Source organism: Nyctereutes procyonoides, unplaced genomic scaffold (genome assembly GCF_905146905.1).
Source record: "Nyctereutes procyonoides isolate TBG_1078 unplaced genomic scaffold, NYPRO_anot_genome, whole genome shotgun sequence".
Taxonomy (NCBI): Eukaryota; Metazoa; Chordata; class Mammalia; order Carnivora; family Canidae; genus Nyctereutes; species Nyctereutes procyonoides.
In genome coordinates this window covers 29,711,541-29,725,473 of record NW_026575121.1, presented here as the reverse complement: position 1 = coordinate 29,725,473, position 13,933 = coordinate 29,711,541, and the positions used below count along the sequence as shown (strand labels likewise).

The 13,933-nt window shown below is 38.9% G+C and overlaps 1 non-coding gene across 1 annotated transcript; it reads left to right on the top strand.

Annotated features, from left to right (window-relative positions):
• The first annotated feature begins 11,842 nt into the window (after window positions 1–11,842).
• On the top strand, window positions 11,843–11,945 carry LOC129516717 (U6 spliceosomal RNA). The gene has a single exon (XR_008665848.1). It is a non-coding gene; the product is annotated as a U6 spliceosomal RNA (small nuclear RNA).
• The last annotated feature ends 1,988 nt before the right edge of the window (window positions 11,946–13,933 follow it).

Here is a 13,933-nt window from a genome sequence, read left to right as displayed (position 1 = left end):
TTTCTTGATGTGGTGGCTAAATATTCCAGTACTATGATGAATAAAAATGGTAAGAGTAGACATCCTTGTCTTGTTCTTGATGTTAGAAGAAAAGCTCTCAGTTTTTCACAATTCAGTATAATGTGTGTGTTTTCATATATGGTCTTTATTATGTTAAAGTATGTTCTCTCTAATCTTAATTTGCTAAGGGGTTTTATCATGAAAGGATGTAGTACATTGTCAAATAGGTTTTCTGCATCTATTGAAATGATCATATGGTTTTCATTCCTTCTCTTGTTGATGTCACGTATTTACCTTGATGGATTTGTGAATATGGAACCACACCTGCATCCCACGCTTAAATTCCACTTGATCATGGTGAATGATTTTTAATATATTGTTGGATTTGCTTTGCTAATATATTGTTGAGGATTTTTGCACCTATGTTCATCAGAGATATTGGCCTGAGTTCTCTCTATTTTTTTTTTTTTTTGTAGTGCCTTTATTTGGTTTTAGCATCAAGGTAATGTTGGCCTCATAGAATGAATTTAGAAGCTTTCCCTCCTCTTCTATTTTTTTGTAACAGTTTGAGAAGACTCACTATTAACTCTTCTTTAAATGTTTGATAGAGGGGGGAGGGGGCAAGACGGCGGAAGAGTAGGGTCCCAAAGACACCCGTCCCCACCAAATTACCTAGATAACCTTCAAATCATCCTGAAAATCTACGAATTCGGCCTGAGATTTAAAGAGAGACCAGCTGGAACGCTACAGTGAGAAGAGTTCGCGCTTCTATCAAGGTAGGAAGACGGGGAAAAAAGAAATAAAGAAACAAAAGGCATCCAAGGGGGAGGGGCCCCGCGAGGAGCCGGGCTGAGGCCGGGGCGAGTGTCCCCAGGACAGGAGAGCCCCATCCCGGAGAAGCAGGAGCTTCACCAATCTTCCCGGGCGGAAAGGCCTCGCGGGGAGTTGGAGCAGGACCCCAGGAGGGCGGGGATGCCCTCGGGCTCCCTGGGACACTAACAGAGCACCTGTGCCCCCGGGAGAGCCCCACACCCCTCGGCCGAGCTCCCTAAAGGGCTGCAGCACTGGCCAGGTGGGGCCCCGGGAGCAGCTCGGAGGGGCTCGGGCGGAGGCTCCACGGAGGGGGCTGCGCTGGGAGCGCGAATCCAACAGTGCAGGCCTCGGAGCACAGGGCGCAGGGACACACCCCAGGATCTGGCCTCCCCCCGGGAGAGGCAGAGGCCGGGAGGACACAGGGCAGCAAGGACGCTCCTCCGCTGGGCGGCCCCGAGCTGTGCAGGTCAGCGGCCCTGCCCCCGGAGCATCCAGGCCCCTGCAGACTGATTGCTGCTGTAGTTACTGTGGGAGCTGACTCCAGGGCTGGAGAGCTGGCCATCGCCAATGGGATTGCTCCTCCTGGGGCCTCACAGGATAAACAACCCCCACTGAGCCTAACAGTGGCATTACCGGATAAACAGGTTAAACAGCTCTCATTAAGCCATGCACCAGGCAGGGGGCTGGGCAGCTCCCCCAGGTGCTCACACCTGAAAATCAACACAGCAGGCCCCTCCCCCAGAAGACCAGCTAGACAGACAGAGGAAAAACAAGTTATTGATCAAGCAGCACTGGAAAATTCCAGGGGAAGTCGAGGGATTTACAGTATATAGAATCAGAGGATACTCCCCTTGCTTTTTATTTTCTGTTTGCTCCCCTCCCCCCCCCCCCCCCCCGCTTTTCTTCTTCTTTTTTCTCTTCTTTTTCTCCTTTACCCAGTACAACTTGTTTTTGGCCACTCTGCACTGAGCAAAATGACTAGAAGGAAAAACTCACCTCAAAAGAAAACAATCAGAAACAGTCCTCTCTCCCACACTTACAAAATCTGGATTACAATTCAATGTCAGAAAGCCAATTCAGAAGCACAATTATAAAGCTACTGGTGGCTCTAGAAAAAAAGCATAAAGGAGTCAAGAGACTTCATGACTGCAGAATTTAGATCTAATCAGGCAGAAATTAGATCTAATCAGGCAGAAATTAAAAATCAATTAAATGAGATGCAATCCGAACTAGAGGTCCTAACAACAAAGGTTAATTAGGTAGAAGAACAAGTGAGTGACATAGAAGACAAGTTGATGGCAAGGAGGGAAACTGAGGAAAAAGGAGAAAAACAATTAAAAGATCATGAGGATAGGTTAAGGGAAATAAATGACAGCCTCAGAAGAAAACATCTACATTTAATTGGGGTACCCAAGGGTGCCAAAAGGGACAGAGGTCCAGAGTATGTATTGAACAAATCATAGCTGAGAACTTTCCTAACTTGAAAAGACAAACAGGCATTCAGATTCAGGAGATAGAGAAATCCCCGCCCCCCCCTCCCGCCAAAATCAATAAAAACCACTCAACACCTCCACATTTAATAGTGAAACTTGCAAATTCCAAAGATAAAGAGAAGATCCTTAAAGCAGCAAGAGACAAGAAATCTCTAACTTTTATGGGGAGAAATATTAGATTAACAGCAGACCTCTCCACAGAGACCTGGCAGGCCAGAAAGGGCTGGCAGGATATATTCAGGATCCTAAATGAGAAGAACATGCAGCAAGGAATACTTTATCCAGCAAGGCTCTCATTCAGAATAGAAGGGGAGATAAAGAGCTTCCAAGATAGGCAGAAACTGAAAGAATATGTGACCACGAAGCCAGCTCTGCAAGAAATACTCAGGGGATTCTGTAAAAGAAAGAGGAAGTCCAAGGGAACAATCCACAAAAAAACAGGGACTGAATAGGTATCATGATGACACTAAAGTCACATCTTTCAATAGTAACTCTGAACATAAATGGGCTTAGTGACCCCATCAAAAGGTGCAGGGTTTCAGACTGGATGAAAAAGCAAGACCCATCCATTTGCTGTCTATAAGAGACTCATTTTAGACCTAAGGACACCTACAGCCTGAAAATAAACAATTTACCATTCAAGTGGTCCTCAAGAGAAAGCAGGGGTAGCAATCCTCATATCAGATAAATTAAAGTATCATACTTAAAGGATCTATCCAACAAGAGGACCTAACAATCATGAATATTTATGCCCCGAATGTGGGAGCTGCCAAGTATATCAATCAATTAATAACCGAAGTTAAGACATACTTAGTTAATAATACACTTGTACTTGGTGACTTGAATGTAGCGCTTTCTACAATCGACAGATATTCTAAGCACAACATTGCCAAAGAAACAAGAGCTTTAAATGATACACTGGACCAGATGGATTTCACAGATATTTACAGAACTTTACATCCAAACGTAACTGAATACACATTCTTCTCAAGTGCCATGGAACTTTCTCCAGAATAGACCACATACTGGGTCACAAAACAGGTCTTAACTGATACCAAAAGATTGGGATCATCCCCTGCATATTTTCAGACCATAATGCTTTGAAAGTAGAACTAAATCACAAGACGAAATTTGGAAGGATTTCAAGTACGTGGAGGTTAAGGACCATCCTGCTAAAAGACGAAAGGGTAATTAGAAATTAGAAGAGAAATTAGGAGAAGAATTAAATTAGAGAAGGATTTTAAAGAAGGAAATAAGAGAAGAAGAGAAGAATTAAAAAGATTCATGGAAACTAATGAGAATGAGGATACAACCGTTCAAAATCTTTGGTATACAGCAAAAGAAGTCCTGAGGGGGAAATACATCACAATACAAGCATCCATCCAAAAACTGGAAAGAACTCAAATACAAAAGCTAACTTTGCACCTAAAGGAGCTGGAGAAAAACAGCAAATAGATCCTATACCCAGCAAAAGAAGAGAGTTAATAAAGATTCGAGCAGAACCTCAATGAAATAGAGACTAGAAGAACTGTGGAACAGATAAACAAAACCAGGAGGTGGTTCTTTGAAAGAATTAATAAGATAGATAAACCATTAGCCAACCTTATTAAAAAGAAGAGAGAAAAGACTCAAATTAATAAAATCATGAATGAGAAAGGAGAGATCACCACCAACACCAAGGAAATACAAATGATTTTAAAAACATATTATGAACAGCTATACGCCAATAAATTAGGCAATCTAGAAGACATGGATGCATTTCTGGAAAACCACAAACTACCAAAACTGGAACAGGAAGAAATAGAAAACCTGAACAGGCCAATAACCAGGGAGGAAATTGAAGCAGTCATCAAAAACCGCCCAAGACACAAAAGTCCAGGGCCAGATGGCTTCCCAGGGGAATTCTATCAAACCTTTAAAGAAGAAACCATACCTATTCTACTAAAGCTGTTTGGAAAGATAGAAAGAGATGGAGTACTTCCAAATTCGTTCTATGAGGCCAGCATCACCTTAATTCCAAAACCAGACAAAGACCCCACCAAAAAGGAGAATTACAGACCAATATCCCAGATGAACATGGATGCAAAAATTCTCAACAAGATACTAGCCAATCGGATCCAATAGTACATTAAGAAAATTATTCACCATGACCAAGTAGGATTTATCCCCGGGACACAAGGCTGGTTCAACACTCATAAAACAATCAATGTGATTCATCATATCAGCAAGAGAAAAACCAAGAACCATATGATCCTCTCATTAGATGCAGAGAAAGCATTTGACAAAATACAGCATCCATTCCTGATCAAAACTCTTCAGAGTGTAGGGATAGAGGGAACATTCCTCAACATCTTAAAAGCCACCTATGAAAAGCCCACAGCAAATATCATTCTCAATGGGGAAGCACTGGGTGCCTTTCCCCTAAGATCAGGAACAAGACAGGGATGTCCACTCTCACCACTGCTATTCAACATAGTACTGGAAGTCCTAGCCTCAGCAATCAGACAACAAAAGACATTAAAGGTATTCAAATTGGCAAAGAAGAAGTAAAACTCTCCCTCTTTGCCGATGACATGATACTCTACATAGAAAACCCAAAACCTTCCACCCCAAGATTGCTAGAACTCATACAGCAATTTGGCAGTGGGGCAGGATACAAAACCAATGCCCAGAAATCAGTGGCATTTCTATACACTAACAATGAGACTGAAGAAAGAGAAATTAAGGAGTCAATCCCATTCACAATTGCACCCAAAAGCATAAGATACCTAGGAATAAACCTAACCAAAGAGGTAAAGGATCTATACCGTAAAAACTCCAGAACACTTCTGAAAGAAATTGAGGAAGACATAGAGAGATGGAAAAAATCCCATGCTCATGGATTGGAAGAATTAATATTGTGAAAATGTCAATGCTACCCAGGGCAATTTACACATTTAATGCAATCCCTATCAAAATACCATGGACTTTCTTCAGAGAGTTGGAACAAATCATCTTAAGATTTGTGTAGAATCAGAAAAGACCCCAAATAGCCAGGGGGATATTAAAAAAGAAAACCATCACTGGGGGCATCACAATGCCAGATTTCAGGTTGTACTACAAAGCTGTGGTCATCAAGACAGTGTGGCACTGGTACAAAAACAGACACATAGATCAATGGAACAGAATAGAGAACCCAGAAGTGGACCCTCAGCTTTATGGTCAACTAATATTCGACAAAGCAGGAAAGACTATCCACTGGGAAAAAGACAGTCTCTTCAATAAATGGTGCTGGGAAAATTGGACATCCACATGCAGAATGAAACTGGACCATTCTCTTACACCAGACATAAAGATAAACTCAAAATGGATGAAAGATGTAGTAAATGTGAGACAAGATTCCATCAAAATCCTAGAGGAGAACACAGGCAACATCCTTTTTGAACTTGGTCACAGTAACTTCTTGCAAGATACATCCATGAAGGCAAGGGAAACAAAAGCAAAAATGAACTATTGGTACTTCATCAAGATAAGAAGCTTTTGCACAGCAAAGGATACAGTCAACAAAACTAAAAGACAACCTACAGAATGGGAGAAGATATTTGCAAATGATGTATCAGGTAAAGGACTAATATCCAAGATCTATAAATTACTTATTAAACTCAACAGCAAAGAAACAAACAATCCAATCATGAAAGGGGCAAAAGACATGAAGAGAAATCTCACAGAGGAAGACATAGACATGGCCAACACGCACATGAGAAAATGCTCCGCATCACTTGCCATCAGTGAAATACAAATCAAAACCACAATGAGATACCGCCTCACACCAGTGAGAATGGGGAAAATTAACAAGGCAGGAAACAACAAATGTTGGAGAGGATGCGGAGAAAGGGGAACCCTCTTGCACTGTTGGTGGGAATGTGAACTGGTGCAGCCACTCTGGAAAACTGTGTGGAGGTTCCTCAAAGAGTTAAGAATAGACCTGCCCTACAACCCAGCCATTGCACTGCTGGGGATTTACCCCAAAGATACAGATGCAGTGAAACGCCAGGACACCTGCACCCCGATGTTTCTAGCAGCCATGTCCACAATAGCCAAACTGTGGAAGGAGCCTCAGTGCCCATCGAAAGATGAATGGATAAAGAAGATGTGGTTTATGTATACAATGGAATATTCCTCAGCCGTTAGAAATGACAAATACCCACCATTTGCTTCAACGTGGATGGAACTGGAGGGTACTATGCTTAGTGAAGTAAGTCAATCGGAGAAGGGCAAACATTATATGGTCTCATTCATTTGGGGAATATAAATAATAGTGAAAGGGAATAAAGGGAAAGGAGAAAAAATAAGTGAGAAATATCAGAAAGGGAGACAGAACATGGAAGACTCCTAACTCTGGGAAACAAACAAGGGGTGGTAGAAAGGGAGGTGGGCAGGGGGTGGGGGTGACTGGATGATATGCACTGAGGGGGGCACTTGACAGAATGAGCACTGGGTGTTATACTATATGTTGGCAAATTGAACTCCAATAAAAAAATAATAACAAAATAAATGTTTGATAGAATTAACCTGTGAAACCATGTGGTCTTGGACTTTTGTTTGTTGAGTTTTAAAATTAGTGATTCAATTTCATTGTCAGCAATCCTCTATCAAATTTTTCTATTTCTTCCTAACTCAGCTTTGTGAGGTTATGTGTTTCTAGGAATGTAAGTATTTCTTCTAGATTGTATAATTTGTTGGCATATAATTTTTCATAATATTTTCTTATAATAATTTGTATTTCTGTGGTGTGAATTGATTTTGTTTGAGTCCTATTTCTCTTTATTCTATCTCTTTTGATGAGTCTGGCTAAAGTTTTATCAATATTTTTGATCTTGAAAGAACCAGCTCCTGGTTTCACTCAATTAATCTATTTTTTTTTGTTTTTTTTTTTGTTTTTTTAGTTTCTACATATTTTATTTCTTTATCTTCTTGTTGGATTCTTTCCTTTATGATTATATAGTGTCCTTCCTTGTCTCTGTTTTAAAGTCTATTTTATCCAATATAAGTATTGTTACCTTGGCTTTCTCTTTGCTTACATTTTCATGGGAAATGAAAATTTTCCACCCCTATACTTTCAATCTGCATATGTATTTGGGTCTGAAATAAGTCTCTTGTAGGCCACATATAGATGGGTCTTGCTTTTTTATCCATTCAGTATCCCTGTATCTTTTTTTTAAGATTTTATTTATTCATGAGAGACACAGAGAGAGAGAGGCAGAGATACAGGCAGAGGGAGAGGCAGGCTCCATGCAGGGAACCTGATGTGGGACTCGATCCCAGGTCTCCAGGATCACACCCTGGGCTGAAGGTGGTGCTAAACCGCTGAGCCACCCAGGCTGCCCATCCCTGTGTCTTTTGATTGGAGAGTTTAATCCACTTACATTCAAAGTAATTATTGATAAGTATGTACATCTTGCCATTTTGTTACATGTTTTATGATTATTCTGTAGTTCTCTCTTCCTTTCTTCTCTTGCTCTCTTCTCTCATAGTTTGCTGGCTTTCTTTAGTGATATATTTTGATTCCTTTCTCTTTATTTTTTGCATATATATCACTGGTTTTTGATTTGTGGTTACCATCAGGTTTGTATCTAACATCTTATGCATACAGCAGTCTATATTAAGTTGATGGTTAAGTTTAAATCCATTCTTTACTCCTTTCCCCCACCCCACATTTTTCTTATATGGTGTCATACTTTATATCCTTTTATTTTGTGAATCCCTTGACTTATTTTTACAGATATACTTTACTGTTTTTGTGCTTCTTACTTTTATTACTCCTGATTATGGTCTTTCCTATGTGAAGAGCCCTCTTTAACATTTCTTGTAGGACTGGTTTAGTAGTGAAGAAATCCTTTAACTTTGTCTAGGAAACTCTCTCTTTCTATCCTGAATGATAGTCTTGCTGGATTGAGTATTCTTGCCTGCAGATTTTTTCCTTTCAGAACTTCAAATCTATCATGACCCTCCATTCTGGACTACAAAGTTTCTGCTGAAAACTAGGCTGGCTGACAACCTGATAGGGTTTCTCTTATACATGACTGTTTTCTTTTTTCTTGCTGCTTTTAAAGTTCTCGCTTTATCATTATTTTTTGCCATCTTAATTACTATGTGTCTTGGTATGGACCTCCTTGGGTGGATTTTGTTGGGGACTCTCTGTGCCTCCTAGATTTGGATGTCTGTCTCCTTCCCCAGAGTTGGTAAGTTTTCAGCTATTATTTCTTCAAATACATTTTCTGCCCCCTTTTCTCTCTCTTCTTTTCTGGAATCCCTATAACGCAAATGTTATTATGCTGGATGGTGTTGCTGAGTACCCCAAGTCCATTTTAATATTTTATAATTTTTTGTCTCTCCTTTTTAACTTTATTGTTGTCCTCCAGGTCACTGATCTGTTCTTCTATGATGTACTGGATTAAATCTGTAAATTGTTTTGGGTAACATGGACATTTTGACAATATTTGTTTTTCCAATCCATGAGCATAGAATATCTTTACATTTATTTGTGTCATGTTTAATTTCTTTCATCGGTATTTTATACTTTTCAGGGAACAAGGGTTTCCCCTCCTTAGTTAAGTTTATTCCTAGGCATTTTATTAATTTTGGTGCAATTATAAATAGTACTATAATTTTTTTAGTTTCTCTTTCTGTGACTTTGTTGTTAGTATATACAAACACTATCAACTTCTGGGAATTAGTTTTGTATCCTGCCACTTTACTGAATTAATTTATTTCTTCTAATAGTTTTTTGGTGGCATCTTTAGGATTTTTTATATATAGTATTTTGTCATTTGCAAATACTGACAGTTTGGATTCTTCTTTACCAATGTGCATGGCTCTTTTCTTTCTCTTGTCTGATTACTATGGCTAGGCCTTAGAGTACTGTGTTGAATAATAGTGGCAAAAGTAGACATCCTTGTCTTATTCCTGATCTTAGAGGGGAAACTCCCGGTCTTCACAATTAAGGATGATGTTAGCTGTGGGTTTCTCATGTATGGCCTTTGTGATGTTGAGGTATGTTCCCTCTAACTCTATTTTGTTAAGAGTTTTTGGGGGATCCCTGGGTGGCGCAGTGGTTTGGCGTCCGCCTTTGGCCCAGGGCGTGATCCTGGAGACCTGGGATCGGATCCCACGTCAGGTTCCCAGTGCATGGAGCCTGCTTCTCCCTCTGCCTGTGTCTCTGCCTCTCTCTCTCTGTGTGTGACTATCATAAATAAAAAAAAAATTAAAAAAAAGAGTTTTTATCGTGAATGTATATTGAGTCTCTTATTTTTATTTATTTTTAAGATTTTATTCACAAGAGTCACACAGAGAGAGGCAGAGACATAGGCAGAGGGAGAAGCAGGCTTCTGTGGGGAGCCCAATGTGGGACTTGATCCCAGGACCCCAGGATCATGACCTGAGCCAAAAGGCAGATGCTCAACCACTGAGCTACACAGGTGCCCCAATATTGAGTGTTTTTAAATTGTTTTTCTGCATCTACTGAGGAGATTATATGATTTACATCCTGGGTTTTGTTGATGTGGTGTCTGATGATTGAACCATCCCTGCATCCTTAGACAAAATTCCACCTGATTGTGGTGAATGATATTTTTGTATTGTTATATGTAGTTTGCTAATATATTTTTGAGGATTTTGCATCTATATTACTTAGGAATATTGGCTTGTAGTTTTATTTATTGTGGTGTCTTTTTCTGTTTTTGATAATGCTGGCATGGTAGAATGTATTTGGAAGCTTTACTTCCTCTTCTGTCTTTTGGAATACTTTGTGGAGAGTAAGTATTAATTCTTCTTTAAATGTCTGGTAGAATTCATTTACAAATACATCTGATTCTGGGCTTTTGTTTTTTGGCAGTTTTTTTTTTTTAATTTTTGAATCAGTTTTGTTACTTGTAATTGTTCTGTTCAGATTTTCTATTTCTCCCTGCTTCAATTTTGGAAAATCGTATATTTCTCACATTTAACCCACTTCTAGGTTGTACAGTTTGTTGGCATATAATCAAAATTCTTTATTTCACATCATTTTTTAGACATGCTAACTCAAGTCTTGCATAAGTAAAGTTCTCCAGAAAGAAAAACATAAATGATCAAATAATGAAAAGGCGGTAGTCTACGTTTAAACATGTTATTAGATCAAATCTATAGACTATGAATAATGGTTCATTTGCAAGCTGACTTAATGCATTCGCATAATTTTTACATCCTAGAGTTGTGTGTATTTTTGATCTGCCAACATATAGCATAATACCCAGTGCTCATCCCGTCAAGTGCCCCCTCAGTGCCGGTCACCCAGTCACCCCAACCCCCCACCCACCTCCCTTTTCAACACCCCTTGTTTGTTCCCCCAGAGTTGTTCTTGATCTGACAAAAATATGCAAAATAAATGAAAACATAATACACAAATTTCTATTCTTTTTCAGAAAAAAAATTGTTTCGCCAACATTTCTAAAGATTCATAATCCACAAGGCACAACCATAAACAAATGCAAATCAATGTATCTTAGAGCTAGAGGAATTTACACAAATTACCAAGTGGTAAGAAGAGGCCATAGCCAAAGTATGGCCTCAGGTAACAACATAGTGATAAGGTGACTGCACATTTCAATCAATCCACTAAAATTAATTTGGCAATGCTATACACATTTGCAGCATAAGACACACAAAAGATAAGGTCATTATCCTGAAGGCTCTCAATCAATCATCTCAATATCATTTTTATTGAAGTGCTGACCGCTTTCTCCTACATTGGTCAAGTTTTTATGACTATCAGACATCCAGGAGAGGAAAGGTTCTATTGTTTTTCCTCAAAGGAAAATTCACTTTCAAAGACATTCACCAAGATTTTACCAACAAGAGTAGTAGTGTAAAACTTAATACACTGACATGGCCTATAGTGACTAAGTACATTGCCAAGTGCCTAAACTCACATGAGAAAGAACATTTTGGTTTTCTTTTTGAGCCCAACATGGGACTCGATCCTAGGTCCCCTGGATCACACCCCAGACTGAAGGCAGCACTGAACTGCTGAGCCACCTGGACTGCCCAAGAGAAAGAACATTCTATAAATGCCAATAACCAACTGTGCTGAATAATAGAGAAATAAGTTAAAGAAACCTGAAAAATATTGCTAAAAGTTTTTGATCTCTGGTTACTTTGGAGATTTGAGAAGAAAGACATAGATGACAAATGTATCTTAAGAATCAAATGGTCTTGGGACGCCTGAGTGGCTCAGTGGTTGAGCGTCTGCATTCTGCTCAGAGCATGATCCTGGAGTTCCAGGATCAAGTCCAACATCGGGCTCCCTGCATGGAGCCTGCTTCTCCCTCTGCCTATGTCTCTGCCTGTCTCTCTGGGTCTCTCATGAATAAATAAATATAATCTTAAAAAAAAAAGAATCAAATGGTCTTGTATTCCAGTTCTGGCTCAATTATTTATAAACTACATGACCCCAGGAAAAGTCTCCCTATCATCTATTTGCACCTCAGTTCTGCCACCTATAATAAGTGGAAAATATTGTGCTCACTTCAGCAAAAGATGTACTAAAATTGGAACAATCCAAAGAAGGTTAGCAAGGTCCCTGTACAAAGATGACACATAATTCATGAGGCATTCCATTTTTTTAGAATGAAAATCTCACTACCTCATAAAGTATGATGTTTAAATGAGATAACATCTCTTTTAACAATACTAATTTAGAATTTGGCTCATAGTAAGCCTTAGATAAATGTTAGCTTTTACGTATTAGCAAAACACTAGCAAATACATATAATGTATATCATTGGGCACATGATAGATAATGTGCATAACATGCACATAGTATATATGATTTAAATATACATACATAAATATATACACATATGTCTATTTATATGTGTATACATATGTATATTTATATACATATATGTATAACTCACTTCTATAATTCCATTCAGTTAATTTACAAAAGGCAGTTTGCCTAGACAAGATGATCATTTGCTCTAATCCAGGCAAGTAAATACCTATTGAAAAAAGTCAATCCGTAGGAAATATAGTCAATAATAGTATAAATTTGTAAGGTGACAGTAACTATATTTTTTGTGGTGACAATTTTGTAACATATACAAATGTTACACCTGGAACTAATATAATATTTATGTCAACTGTACTTCAATTAAAAAAAATCAATCCGGGGTGCGTAGGTGACTCAGTTGGGTAAATGTCTGACTCTTTTTCAGTTCAGGTCATGATTTCAGGGTTGTGAGATCAAGCCCATTGTCAGGCTCCATGCTCAGCATGGAGCCTACTTTAGATTTCCTCTCTCCCTTTCCCTCTGTCCTCCCCAAAAAAGAAAAAATAAATTCTATCATTTTTTTGTCAAAAGAATAGGTAAAAATCTTGGACTTGTTTCAGTCAGAGAGAGCTAAGTTAGAACCCTGACTCAACCACTTTATATATAAGTGACTTTGGATATAATGCTTATTCTCCCTGTGTCCATAGGGCAAATGAGGAAATAAAAAAGTATTTATCTCATAACAGACATTTTTAAAAAGATAATATATACACAGTGCTTAACCCAAAGCTTAGCATTTATCTGAAACTCAATAATAGTTACTATTAACTGTTATTTATTTATACAGGTCTGTGTGTACCAATGGTTGGTGACATAGGTGTTTCTTTCACTGCAGCTTTCTTAGCTGAGAAGATCCATAGTCCATATACATAAGTGGAATTTATGGGCTCTAGTCAACTAAAACACATTAGCAATGTCTAGGGACCAAAGGGAAGAAAGTAAGTTATTTTCAAAACATTCTGATAAGATGACATGTGTTTTATAAGTGAGACAAAAGGATATAGGTTGTTGTATAACATGCTTCAGCATTCTCTATTCCCTTTGTAACAGAGCAACCAACAAGACATGTGTCTCTTTCAAAAGCAGTCATTATTGAGCAGATACTTTATAAGTATAGCTAAGTGTAGTGCTAGACACTAGAGACAAAAAGATTAAAGAACATATCACCTGATACCTTCTGGAGTTATAATCTAGTAAGTATGGTAGGCACTTAAAAAGTGAAACATAACTAAATATACAATTACAAATCATGTAGGAGCTGCAAAGAAAAAGTAAAATCTGCAACTGGGGAGCAAGGAGCATGATCAATCTTCCCAGTTTGCTTGAGGCTATCCTGGGTTTAGCACTGGAAGTCTCATTTTGTAAGAAGTAACTCAGTTCTAAGAAAACCAGGAGAGTTCCTCAGCCCAGAAGTAGAATGAGACCTGATAGAGTAGGGGTCAGAGAAAGCCTCTCTGAGAAGGTGATTTTTATTCTGGGGCATAAAGAAAGAGCAGAAGTTGGCAAAATCAGAATCAATGCAAAAGCATTCCTGGTGATTGAGCAGATGTGTAAGGCCTGCAATGGGGAAGAATTTAGTGAAAAAGGACCAGAAAGGAAAGTTAACCTTGACATGATGCCAGAAAGGCTGGCAGATCACACTGAGGGAAGGGGACAGGGGGAGGTGGATTTTAGCTGGACAGCAACAGAAAGATGCTGAAAACCTTTGAGCAGAGGAGTAACCATGTTCAAAACTCCTATATAAGCTACTTAATATTTTAAGACAATCACTCTGAGTACT